The 12,007-nt window shown below is 41.2% G+C and overlaps 1 long non-coding RNA gene across 1 annotated transcript; it reads right to left on the reverse strand.

The window, feature by feature from the left end:
- Positions 1 to 6,516: 6,516 nt before the first annotated feature.
- LOC112838620 (uncharacterized) lies at positions 6,517 to 11,184 on the reverse strand. Its single transcript, XR_003212010.2, has 3 exons — positions 11,107 to 11,184; positions 9,767 to 9,929; positions 6,517 to 8,149 (listed from the first exon to the last, which is right to left on the reverse strand). It is a non-coding gene; the product is annotated as an uncharacterized lncRNA (long non-coding RNA).
- Positions 11,185 to 12,007: the final 823 nt, after the last annotated feature.

The following is a 12,007-nucleotide window of genomic DNA, read 5'->3' on the forward strand; positions in this document are numbered from 1 at the left end:
AGGAACTTTCTTTGTTTTTTTTATGTTGGAGACTTTTTTGCTATACTTTATGCAGTCTTTCTAGGTGTTTTGTAAAAAGAGATTTCCAGATAATCTAGTCTATAATCAAGTAGAAGTCCTTTAATCTGTTATTCAACAAGTATGGACTGAGCACACACTACGTGCCAGGCATTCTGTTAAGTCACAAGGATACAATTGTAAATAATTTAGATCTAGATTTTGCTTTCCCAAAATTTGCAAACTTGTGGACAAGATGGTTATTGCACAAGGAATTATAATAATATGCTTGTAGCATATATAATGCACAAGAAAAACAGGTATTCATTAGAGGAATGTCCCTCTGCACCTTCTGCTAACAGAGTCTTCAACTTTGATGAAATTCTTACTTCCTCAGAGTCCCTGATTTCTTCATACATCCTAGGGTCATCCTCATTCTGCCCTCAGAAATTCCCAAGTCTCCTTTTAGTTCTCAATATCTTGACAGACATCCTCCACCTTCCACATTCTGCTTGATCTTCATCAAAGCCTTAGTCCCTTTCATACATATATTTAAGACTTTTGGTTAATTAAAAAATAAGCATCATGGGAAAACTGGATATTCACATGCAAAAGAATGAAGTTGGGCCCTTACCTTACTTTGTATGCAAAAATTAACTTAAAATAAATTAAAGACCTAAAGGTAACATCTGAAACTATAAAACTGTTAGAAGAAAACAGGCAATGATATCTGGGTAAGACACCAAAACCACTGGCAGAAAGAAAGGAAAAAAAATAAATGAGTGGGAGTGTATCAAACCTTAAAATTTCTGCATAGTAAAGGAAATAATCAGCAGCGTGAAAAGGCAACTACGGAATGGGAGAAAATATTTGCAAATCATATATCTGATAAGGGGTGAGTCACCAGAATACATAAACAACTCCCAAAACTCAACAACAGTACAAAAACAGCATAGTTCAAAAATGAGCAAAGGACATGAATACATATTTCTCCAAAGAAGGCAGGTAGATGACCAACATAGAGAATATAGATGACCACATAGAGAGTATGAAAAGATGGTCAACATTACTCATCATAGGGGAAATGCAAATCAAAACAACAATGAGCTGTCATCCCACACCTGTTAGGATGACCATTATCAAAACACAGAGTATAACAAGTATTCAGGTGTTGGTGACAATGTGGAGAAATTCGAAGCCTTGTGTATTGTCTGTTGTGCATTGTAACATGGAGCAAACATTGTGGAAAACAGTATAGAGAGTCTTCAAGGAAATGAAAAATTGATAATCCAGTTTTACCATTGGAATACCATGTGATCCAGCAATCCTACTTCTGAATATATATATATATATATATATATATATATATATATACCCGAGAGAACTGAAAGCAAGATCTCAAAAACATATTTGTGTACATATGTTCTTGCAGCATTTTTCACAATAACCAAGACGTAAAAGCAACCCGAGTGCCCAACAACAGATGAATAAACAAATATCATATATACATGCAAAGGAATATTATTCAGTCTTGAAAAAGAGAGAAATGCTGGGGCACCTGGGTGGCTCAGTCGGTTAAGCATCTGCCTTCGGCTCAGGTCATGATCTCAGGATCCTGGGATCCAACCCCACTTGGGGCTCCCTGCTCAGCGAGGAGTCTGCTTCTCCCTCTGCCCCAACCCCTGTTCGTGCACCCTCTCTCTCTCTTTCTCTCTCTCATAAATAAATAAAATGTTTTAAAAAAGATAGAAATGCTCTCAGTGCTACAGAATGAGTAAATCTTGAAGGACACTGTGCTAAGTGAAGTAAGTAAATCACAAACAGACAAAGACTATTACTGCACTTATATGAGATATCTAAAGTATTCAAATTCTTAGAATCAAAGTCAAACATTGGTTGTATGGGGGTTCCTAGGGAGAGGAGAAGAAGCAGAGTTGTTTTTCAATGAATAGAGTTCTATTTTGAAAGGTGAAAAAGTTCTAGAGATCTGTTGCACACCAATGTGCATGTAGTTAATAGTATTGTACTGTCCACTTAAAATGGTTAAGATGGTAAAAAAATACACTTTGTAAACTTTATTTCTTTCTTTCAGATATTTGAGCTTTTATATCTTTAAGTGCATGATAATCTGCTTTTCAGAATTTTCATAGACACACATATTTGTTTCTATGATAATGTAAGTTTAAAAATGAAGTGCATAGTTTTGTATAAATGATAATTTCTCCACTACTAAGAAAATATAGTTTATGCCACAAATATATTCTAAAATACTTTCTTTGCAACTGTCTCAATAAATCTCTTGACAACCTGAGCTGATTTAAACACCAAAGAGATTTTACTTTTTACAATTAGGTTCAGATACACCCATACAAAAATAATGAAGAATTAAGAGCACATCTTTCTTGTCCAAAAAAAAAAAGACAACATTTTTCAGCCTCCTTTTAATTATAGGAAATTATACTCTTTCCGTTTTCTGAGTTTTACTAAATTAAGTGTGCAAGGTGCTAAAGAGAAGCCAACTAAAAGCTTTCGTTCCAGTTCATCAAATTTGATTTTAATTATGAGTGGTTAATTAAAATAAGGCCCTGTTGGGAAGGTTTAAGCAACTGGGATTGCTTAGACGAGAGAACAGAAGCCTCTGGAAGGTGTGCAAGCAGAGGGAGATGATGAGAAATATTACAGAGCCTACCAGGAGGGAATGTGAATTTGACCAGGAGCATCAGGGATTTTAGATTAGATTTAGAAATGGTTTCTTAGGGGTTCTTACTGAATAATAACATGGATGTATTGGCCATAAGTTTACTTTGTTATTCTTCATCTCGACGGGAACTCTGTAAGGTGAGTGTTTTTTATCTCATAGAGGCTGGGGGAAGCTCAGAAACTTTCTTGAGACGACACAGCTGCCCCATAACTGGGCCAGGACTTTTGCCTGGATTCTCTGATTCCAAGATGGGCCTGCTACCACCCGACCCCGCGCTGTGCGGGCGGCCATCGAGCCTCGGGAGCTGCACCTGTGCATTGCAGCCCCTTCCGCACCCCGCGCGTCCCGAGGGGTTGTCTCCAGCAGCCCGCAGATGTTTGCTGGGCGCGGGCTTCAGCGGGAGGCCCCGCGCGGATGCCCCCGTTCACAGTTCACTGTCTTCCACTGCACTAGGCAGCCCCGCGTGTTCTCGTTTTACTACTGACCTTCAAGGTCATGACATTCTCGTCTGCCCCAGGGATGTCTTACACCTGACTGTGGCCCAGCGACCACCAATAAACTATCTCCTTTCTTCCCGGCTTGGATTCCATACGTAATGCTCACAAACACTCACAAGCACAGGGCAGCTGTAGTTATAACCCTGGGGAAAAGGAGAGGAAAACCATGGGAACCTGCCTCATCCATCTTGGAAGCCCACCGAGAAGCCCCTTCTGGATCTCCACCAATCTTGCTCTGCTCCTGGAATCTCTGTGCGCTTTTCTTTAAGCAAGAGTAAACAGAGGAAGAGAATTTATCATTTGACCTACAAATTAATTAATTGTGTTTTGGTTTTTGTCTTTTAATGGGAAACACGATGTTTCACCCTCGTTATGTAACAAGGTGGTGATAGACTAGTCTGAACTTCCCAGACTTTGAAACACGTATCGTCAGCCATGTGTGTGTTTAAATAGAGCAAAGAGTTTCAATTTTAATGAAAAAGAATTAAAATGCATAAAGGTTTTTAAGCAATTTAATCCTTCTCTAGTCCCAATATGTCCCCAGTTCCATGAGGGAGAATCAAACTGTTGGGTAGAGTTTGGACCTGACTTACTTGGAGTCCGAGAGTCCTTAGTTCGAATGCATAATGGGCATTGGGCCCTCTGGCTAGCTCTAGCTGTGTGACTCGGGGAGAGGCTGTTTGGTTGTTTTAAGTCTCTTGGGTGAGATGGGTATAAAAACACCTGCCTCACAGCATTGAGGGTTAGGTGATTGGCAGCACTTGGGAGGTGCTCAAAAAATGGCAGCTCGTTATTTAAATGGAATGAGTGTGGAATTTTACATTTAAAAGCAAAAACATATTTCAACTTCCTAGCCAAACAGAACCATGACCTTCCCAGCATCACCATCTAGGTGGATGCAAGCAACGCAGCTCATTGTCTCCTCGGCTGAATCATGAAGGCCCATCAAAGCATAACAACTGCTTGAGGCAGACAACAGTTTACCCCAACAACGTCTTTGTACACGGCTTCCTTTATATTCTTCATGGTGCTATGGTACTCCTGGGCAATTTATTTATTTATTTATTTATTTATTAAGATTTTATTTATTTATTTGACAGAGAGAGAGAGACAGCGGGAGAGGGAACACAAGCAGGGGGAGTGGGAGAGGGAGAAGCAGGCTTCCCACTGAGCGGGGAGCCCGATGCGGGGCTCGATCCCAGGACCCTGGGACCACGACCTGAGCCGAAGGCAGACGCTTAACGACTGAGCCACCCAGGCACCCCACTCTTGGGCAATTTAAATTGTTTTCCTTGCAACAAGATAAAAACTTGAGACCAATATTATCCAGTGTATCCCTGGATAATATTTTTTGGACTGAGTGAAAATCAGATATAATAGTTCTGTGGTGTCAATGCTCAAAAAGTAATTTTTATTACATTTATGAGTTTTTTTTCCTGTGAGATCTTTATCTGGCAGTTAAATATTTCCTGGGTCTTGATAATAAATATTAAAGAATACATTTCGGGGTGATGTGCTTCCCCCAGCAGATGACTTGACATCTTAAATCTCACAGTGAAAATAAGATGTGTGTAGTAAATGAGGGTTTTGTTTAGTTTTAACAAGCTATGTTTAGGCTGTGTAGGTAAAAAAGTGGGTGTTCTCCCTGTTGGTTTTACAATGCAGTGATTAATCCAGGACCATAGTATAGAAGCACTATACTTTCCTGGAGGTCATGGTGAAATGCAGGGTTGAGGGCACAAGCCTGTGACTGTTGCCAGGAAACCATTCTAATATTAGCAGCGTGGGATCAGCCATTCATTTGTGTATCCATTCAACAAATATTTGTTGAAGGCTTGTCATCTTCTAGGTATTGGGGTACAGCAGCAAGCAACACAAAAGGTCACGTGTCTCACAGAGCACGCATCCTGATGTGGGGGTGGGAGGGTCAGACAGAACAGACTTAGGTAAACAACGCAGATACTGCCGTACTATGATGAAAATATAACAAAATAGTGACCTCCGTGCTGGGGATCGGGGAGAGTGTGTCCGAGAGTCCTGACTCGCGGGAAGAAGTCCTGGGGATCTCAGGAAGAGCCGTGGGACCGAGGTCACAGAGCCAGTGAAGGGCTGGGGTCAGAAATGCGTGTGGGACGAAGCACAAGCTCCAACAGGATCAATGGAGTGCTGTGGCCCTGAAAGAGGGTCTGAGTGTGGGGAGAAGGGACTGGAGGAGCAGATAGTGTCCGTTCCAGATGAAGTCTCCAACAATGGTGAGGAGTTTGGGGAGGCCATCAAGGACTTAAAGCCAGAAAACTACCTTACTTTTTAGTAGGGTTAGACTGGTGGCCACATTCGAAGGAGATTGTGGGTGAGGAAAAGTGGAAATGGGGACAGTAGTGTGAGATTTGTTTCAAGAGACCACACCATGGTTCAGATGGCTGGTTGGGGAGGGGGCTGGAACTCGGGGTCTCCCAGCACGTTGCGCCAGTGCCTTGGCTGGGACAAAGAGTGAAATTCCCTCCTTGTTCCATGTTCCCTCAGCCCGAACCCTGATCAACCATTGCGTGTTCTCTGTAATTTACCATTGGCTCACTGAGGTTGTTTGGCAAGAAACAAGGAGCAAAGACTCATCAGTGTTAGTGCAGGTACCCCACAGCTTACTTGAGAAGGAGAGTTCTGGAAAACAGACAATCCAATACTCCCAGTAAAGGCTTAAGGGTTATTTCCACTTAAATGTTTGTATTTGGTGCACGTCCTAGTGTGTCAACTCAGTAGATACTGTTTATGTTTGACACCTGCCCCTGGGAACTGAAATCAAATCCAGGTTTTATTTTATTTTTTAAAGATTTTATTTATTTATTTGAGAGAGAGAGACACAGCGAGAGCAGGAACACAAGCAGGGGGAGTGGGAGAGGGAGAAGCAGGCTTCCCGCCGAGCAGGGAGCCCGACGCGGGGCTCGATCCCAGGACCCCGGGACCATGACCTGAGCCGAAGGCAGACGCTTAACGACTGAGCCCCCCAGGCGCCCCTCAAATACAGATTTTAAAGAGCAGATTCACAAATACACTTTAAAATACACTTATATTTCATGCTAGGAAATGCCTATCCTTAGAATATAGGCATGCAGTGGCGCCCCAGGCTGGCTCAGCGGGCTAAGCGTCTGACTCTTGATTTCAGTTCAGGTCATGATCTCAGGGTCATGAAATCGAGCCTCGCATCGGGCTCTGTGCTGGGCTTGGAACCTGCTTAAGATTCTTTCCCTCCCTCTCCGTCTGTCCCTTCACCCCCGACCATGTGCACGTGTATGCGCCCCCTCTCTCAAAACAAAACAAAAACAATACAGGCACACATTGTTTTATTTCTTACTTTCTCAGTGATCACAAATTAGGTATTTCCCTTTAATTTAAAATGTTAATACATCAAGTGAAAGAAGACAGTCTGAAAAGGCTACATAGTGTAGTACCCCAATTATATGTATTCTGGAACACGCAAAACTATAGAGATAGGAAAAAAGATCCGTGGTTGTCAGGGGTTCATAGGGGGAAGGGAGGTTTGACTAGGTGAAACACAGAGAGTTTTTAGGGGTCAGAACTGTTCTGTATGATACCATAATGGCAAGCACATGGCATTTAACATTTGTGGAAACCCACAGAACTTTACAGAACATACAATGAACCTCAATCTATGGAAATTTAAACTTCACTTAGAAAGCTAAGGATCTCAGGGTGGAATGCAGACTGTGCATGACAAATGTATGAAACAACCTCACTGAAGGGACTCAGGGCAAAAAATGTTGAAGTCCGTAGGTTTGGGAATGAGCAGTCTGTGAGACTAAAGCCAAAGTAAGCACTGTGCTCTGTGGATTGCATTGCCTCCCCCAAGGGTCGGGGCTGACAATGTTTCACCAATGCTGCTTTGTGTTCATCCTGGGTTTGAACAATTAAGTGCATGCCTGAGACGTAGTGGGAGCGGGGTTTCTCACTGTTAGAGGTGGAGTTTACGGATAAGCAAGGGGAGGAGACTACAGTGATCCACGTCATAATGGATAGCATTGGAAACCAGTAGAACCCATGTTAGTTAATATGAATACAGAGCTTTACATATAGAAATACCAGTAGATGCGTGTAAGTCCACACATTAATATGCATATATGTATTTACTTGCTCTGTCTGCTTATACAGCCTAAAAGAAATAATACCCCAGTAAGTACATGCATCTAACACCGTTCTCCACTAAAATGAACCAGGGAGCCTCAAAGAAATGGCTGGTTCTAGGACTGGGTCACAAAATACACCAGGGGAACCTAGAGAATGTCATAGTGTCAGAAAATAAGGGAGTGCTAACTGATGGAGGCACGCTCCCGTGGCACTGGAGTCAGCCGGAGAGACTGCCAGGGGCCATAGCTGGCGTGGTTTGAGCACACACAAAAAAGTAAGAAGCTTTGGATTATAAAAATATATATAAAATAGATATCCGAGACTTCATACTGATCTAAATAAATGCGGGGAATAGACACAGCCCACATGAAAAAGAATTTCAAACAGATAATTTAGGATTATCCTGTCCACTCGATGAAAGGAGGTGTAATTGCCAGCTCCTTGAATAGGGGCTGAACAGAGTGACTTCTTTCCAAAGAGTAAGGTAGGGGAAGGTTGGGGGGTAACTTTACAGTGGAGAAGCTTGACAGCATGACGTCAGCCAGGGACCAAGGTCAGCATCAGGAACGCTAAACCATGTGATGGCATAAACCTTGACACAAGACAAGAATGGTGCTTTATTTCTGTGATCTTCTTCCTCCATGCTTTTCCTCAAGAGAAGCATCAGAAGAATTCCAACAGAGGCGTGGTCTACAAAGCTGCTGACCAGTTTTCTTCAAAGCTTTCAAGGTCATCGGAGACATAAAATGTTTGAGAAAGTGTCACAGCCAAGAGGAGCCTAGGTAAACATGACAACTGCTCGTGGCATGGGGTCCTGGAACAGAAGAAGGACATCAGGTGAAAACCAGGAAGTCTGAATGAAGTGCGAACTTTAGTTAATAATGTACCAATACTGGTTCGCTCATGGTAACATGTGTAGCTATATAACCAATTATAACAAATGGATGGTAGTGGAGGATGTTAACAGAAGAAAGTAAGTGGGATATACTGGAACTCTCTGTACTACCATCTTAATTTTTCTATAAATCTAAACCTGTTCTAAAAATTAAAGTCTATTTACAGAATGTCATGGAGGAAGACTTCCAGTTAAAGGTGAGATGGAGAGGTGCATTTCTCCCTATTCCTACTGCCATGAACAACTCACACCCCAGATATCACGTATAAAATGAACAGAAACGGGTAGTCAGATAGGTCACGTTGCCAATGTAAAACATGAAAACATTAAACTTTTAGAAGAATATGTAGAAAAAAATCTTCAGGGCCTGTGGATAGGTGAAGAGCTCTTAGATATGATGCTGAGAGTAAAATCTATAAAAGAAAAAAAGAATTGATAATGTTGAACTTCATCAAATGAAAACATTTAGGTGTGCAAAAGACCTTGTTAAGAAGACGAAAAGAAAATCTACAGATTAGAGAATGTAATTGCAAGCAACACCCCTAACAAAGGACTCAAGTGTGAATATATAAAAAAAATTCTCAAAATACAATGGGAAAAATATATGAAATTGGCAAAAGTCATGAATAGATATTTTGCCAAAGATGGATGCCGATAAACACATGGAAAGGTATTTGAACACATGAATCGCTAAGAAGTGCAAATTAAAAGCCCAACATGATATCAATACGTATCTATGAGAATGGTTAAAAAAAAGAAAAAAAAAACAGTGGCACCAGGAACTGCTGGTAAGGATGCAGAGAAACTGGAATCTTCCTAATGTACCAGTCTGGAAGAAAGTTAGACAGTGTCTTTAAGAAACCAAACATAGACTTAGCATATGATACAGAGATCACACTTGTGGGCATTTATCTCAGAGAGATGAAAACTTATGTCTACACAAGAAACTGTATACAAATGTTCATAGCAATTTTATACTTAATGGTCAAAAACTGGAGAAAAGGCAAATGTCCTATAGAAGGCGAATGAGTAAACAACAGCCGTGCAAAAGAACACACTGTTGCTACAGTCACCAAATTATAGAGGCGGAGAGCAGGTGAGTGGTGCCAGGGGTTAGCTGTAGCACGCGGGGACTTCTTGTGATTATGGAGCAGTTTTTTATCTTGAATATGGTGGTGGTTACACAAATGTACACATGCAATAAAATGGTACAGAACCACACACACACACACACACACACACACACACACACACAACAATGGTAAATCTGCATGATGTCTGTGCATGGTTCCAGTGTCAATGTCCTAGTCTGATATTACGCCCACCTATGCAAGATGTTAAGATGTTACCATTGGAGAAACCTGGACAAAGGGCACAGGGACAACTCCACTACTTTTGCAACATCCTGTGATTGATGATTATGTCAACATTACAATTGCTTCAAATGCCACGGAGGACACTGAACTTCTCTGGAGAAAATACAGCACTTCGTGTTTTTACTCATCTGCCTTTATTAAGGCTACCAGTTGAAAATACCTGCATAAGGTGATCATATCACGCGTTCGCTGCTAGTATACTGGAGAGTTTCCTCTTGGCCGTAAGGGGTTTCCAGAATGAAGATGGGAAGTGGCGATGTTGGTAGTGCTGGTGGAGGAATCCATGGTTATGGGACTGGGAGGGATCCGAGAGCTGGGACATCCTGGGGAAAAGCACCGAAGGCGAATGAAGATTGCAAATGGTGGTGTGGTTAGGAAAGGTGAATGTGTCCCGTAGGGAGGCATCTCTAGGGTTGGGCGAAGCCCAAGGACAGTGGAAGAGCCTCCAGGGTGTGGAGGCCCCAGGCACTGACTATGGCAGAGAAGCAGGGTGCCGTTTAAGGAGCTGGTTGCTGTCCTCATGTCTTATGAAAAAAATCCTTTCATGTAATGCAGGAAAAATAAAAAATTCTTACCCAGAACTTGATTAGTTGATGGAAAGCCAAAAATAACCCAAGCCATATGTTAGGAGGAAGAAAACAGTTATATTTAAATCATGGTTCTTAGAAAATAAGGCAATTTTTAAATGTGGGTGAAAAGACAACCCAGAGAATGGGAGAGATACTTGCAAATCATATTTCTGATAAGGGTTTCGTGTCCAGAATATATAAAGAGCTCTTGAAATTTAACAATAAAAGACAAATGGCCCAACTAAAAACACGGGCAAAACATTTAAATAAATATGTCTCTGAAGGAGATCTGCAAATGAGAAAGAATCCACGAGAAGATGCTCAAAATCATTAGTCCTCGGGGAAATGCAAATCGAAACCACAATGAGACGTCACCTCACATCCACAAAGATTGGTATAATAGTAAAAAAAGAAAAGAAACTTGCAAGTTTCTTTTAGGATGTTGACCAAAACGAGATTCTCATATGTTGGGGGTGGGGATGGAAAATGCACAGTCACTGTGGAAATTTCCTCAAAAAGTTAAATATACAATTACTGTATGATCCAGCAATTCTACTCCTAGTTACATGCCCAAGAAAATTGAAAACATATATTCACACAAAAATTTGTACGTGAATATTCATAGCAACGTTATTGTAGCATCTATAAAATAGAAATCATCGAAATGTCCATGAGCTGATGAAGGAATAAACCAGAAATATGGCATATGTCCATATGAAGAAATTTAATTCATCGTAAAAACAAATGGAATATTGCTACATGCTGAACCTTAGCTATAACACATGAACTCAAAACAATACGCCAAGTGAAAGAATCAAGACAAAAAAGCCACCGATTTTATGATCCCATGTATATGAAATGTCCTGAACAGTCAAATCCATAGGGACAGAACGCAGATCACTGGTCGGCGGAGGTTGGGGAGTTCGCGTACGTTTTTGGGGTGGCGAAATGAACTGGAATCGGGTAGTGGTGCTGGAGGTATAGTGAGCACTCTGAGGACACTGAGAAATAGACGTTAAGTGGGGGAAGTGATGTTGTGTGACTTACATCTCAATCAAGGAAACAGAGGGTTTCCTTTGTTCCCCTCACGTGGGTACTAACACTCACAGAAACGAAAGCCATTAGGAAGGAACTGAGTCAGACGTGGGCAGCCTTGTCTTTCAGAGAAGCAAGCAAGGAAAAGAAAAAAATAAGACAATTTAGAATTCATGTATCTTCTGCTTCATTTTCTTTTTTAAGTCAAACTGTGTGTTTCTAAAGAATACAGACATTCTTAATCATTTCATCATTTATCCATCCTGGGGATTTTTAAAAAAAGCCTTTCCGTTCTCTACCTGCAGTGTTGTAGAAGGAAGGAATTATGCCAGAGGATGGGCAGCAGACCATGAAAATCAAATAAATTAATTTGGCTTTTAACTGTTGTTGTAAAAAGTTCGATAGAAGTTGGCTTACATTTTGGATAAATGTGGACTTTTCCCCTCTTGCAAGCTCAAGCCATTGTCATAAAAGATACATGGTTATATTTGCTATTCAGAGCCTTGTTTAGTGGGTGGGTTACAGCATGAATTCCCCAGCATCACAGAGACCATGAAATAAAACACTGGCCCCATCCTATATGTGCCGAGTCACACACTTTTCTTACTTCTCCCCCTAAATGTGAGGACTTATGGACTAAGATGTTAGCACATCAGCTCTGTCAGAGAAGTCTACCCCAAGTCACTCAACAAGATCTATTTTTAAAACCTTCACAATTGCACTCAAAGAAGGAAAACTAAGAATCAAATGCCCCATAGTCTGTGTATGAGTTCCACAAACTTTAGCCAGAAAAATAA

The sequence above is a fragment of the Callorhinus ursinus genome, unplaced genomic scaffold (genome assembly GCF_003265705.2).
Source record: "Callorhinus ursinus isolate GAN/ISIS: 27379988/994484 unplaced genomic scaffold, GSC_fseal_2.0 scaffold28, whole genome shotgun sequence".
Classification (NCBI taxonomy): domain Eukaryota; kingdom Metazoa; phylum Chordata; class Mammalia; order Carnivora; family Otariidae; genus Callorhinus; species Callorhinus ursinus.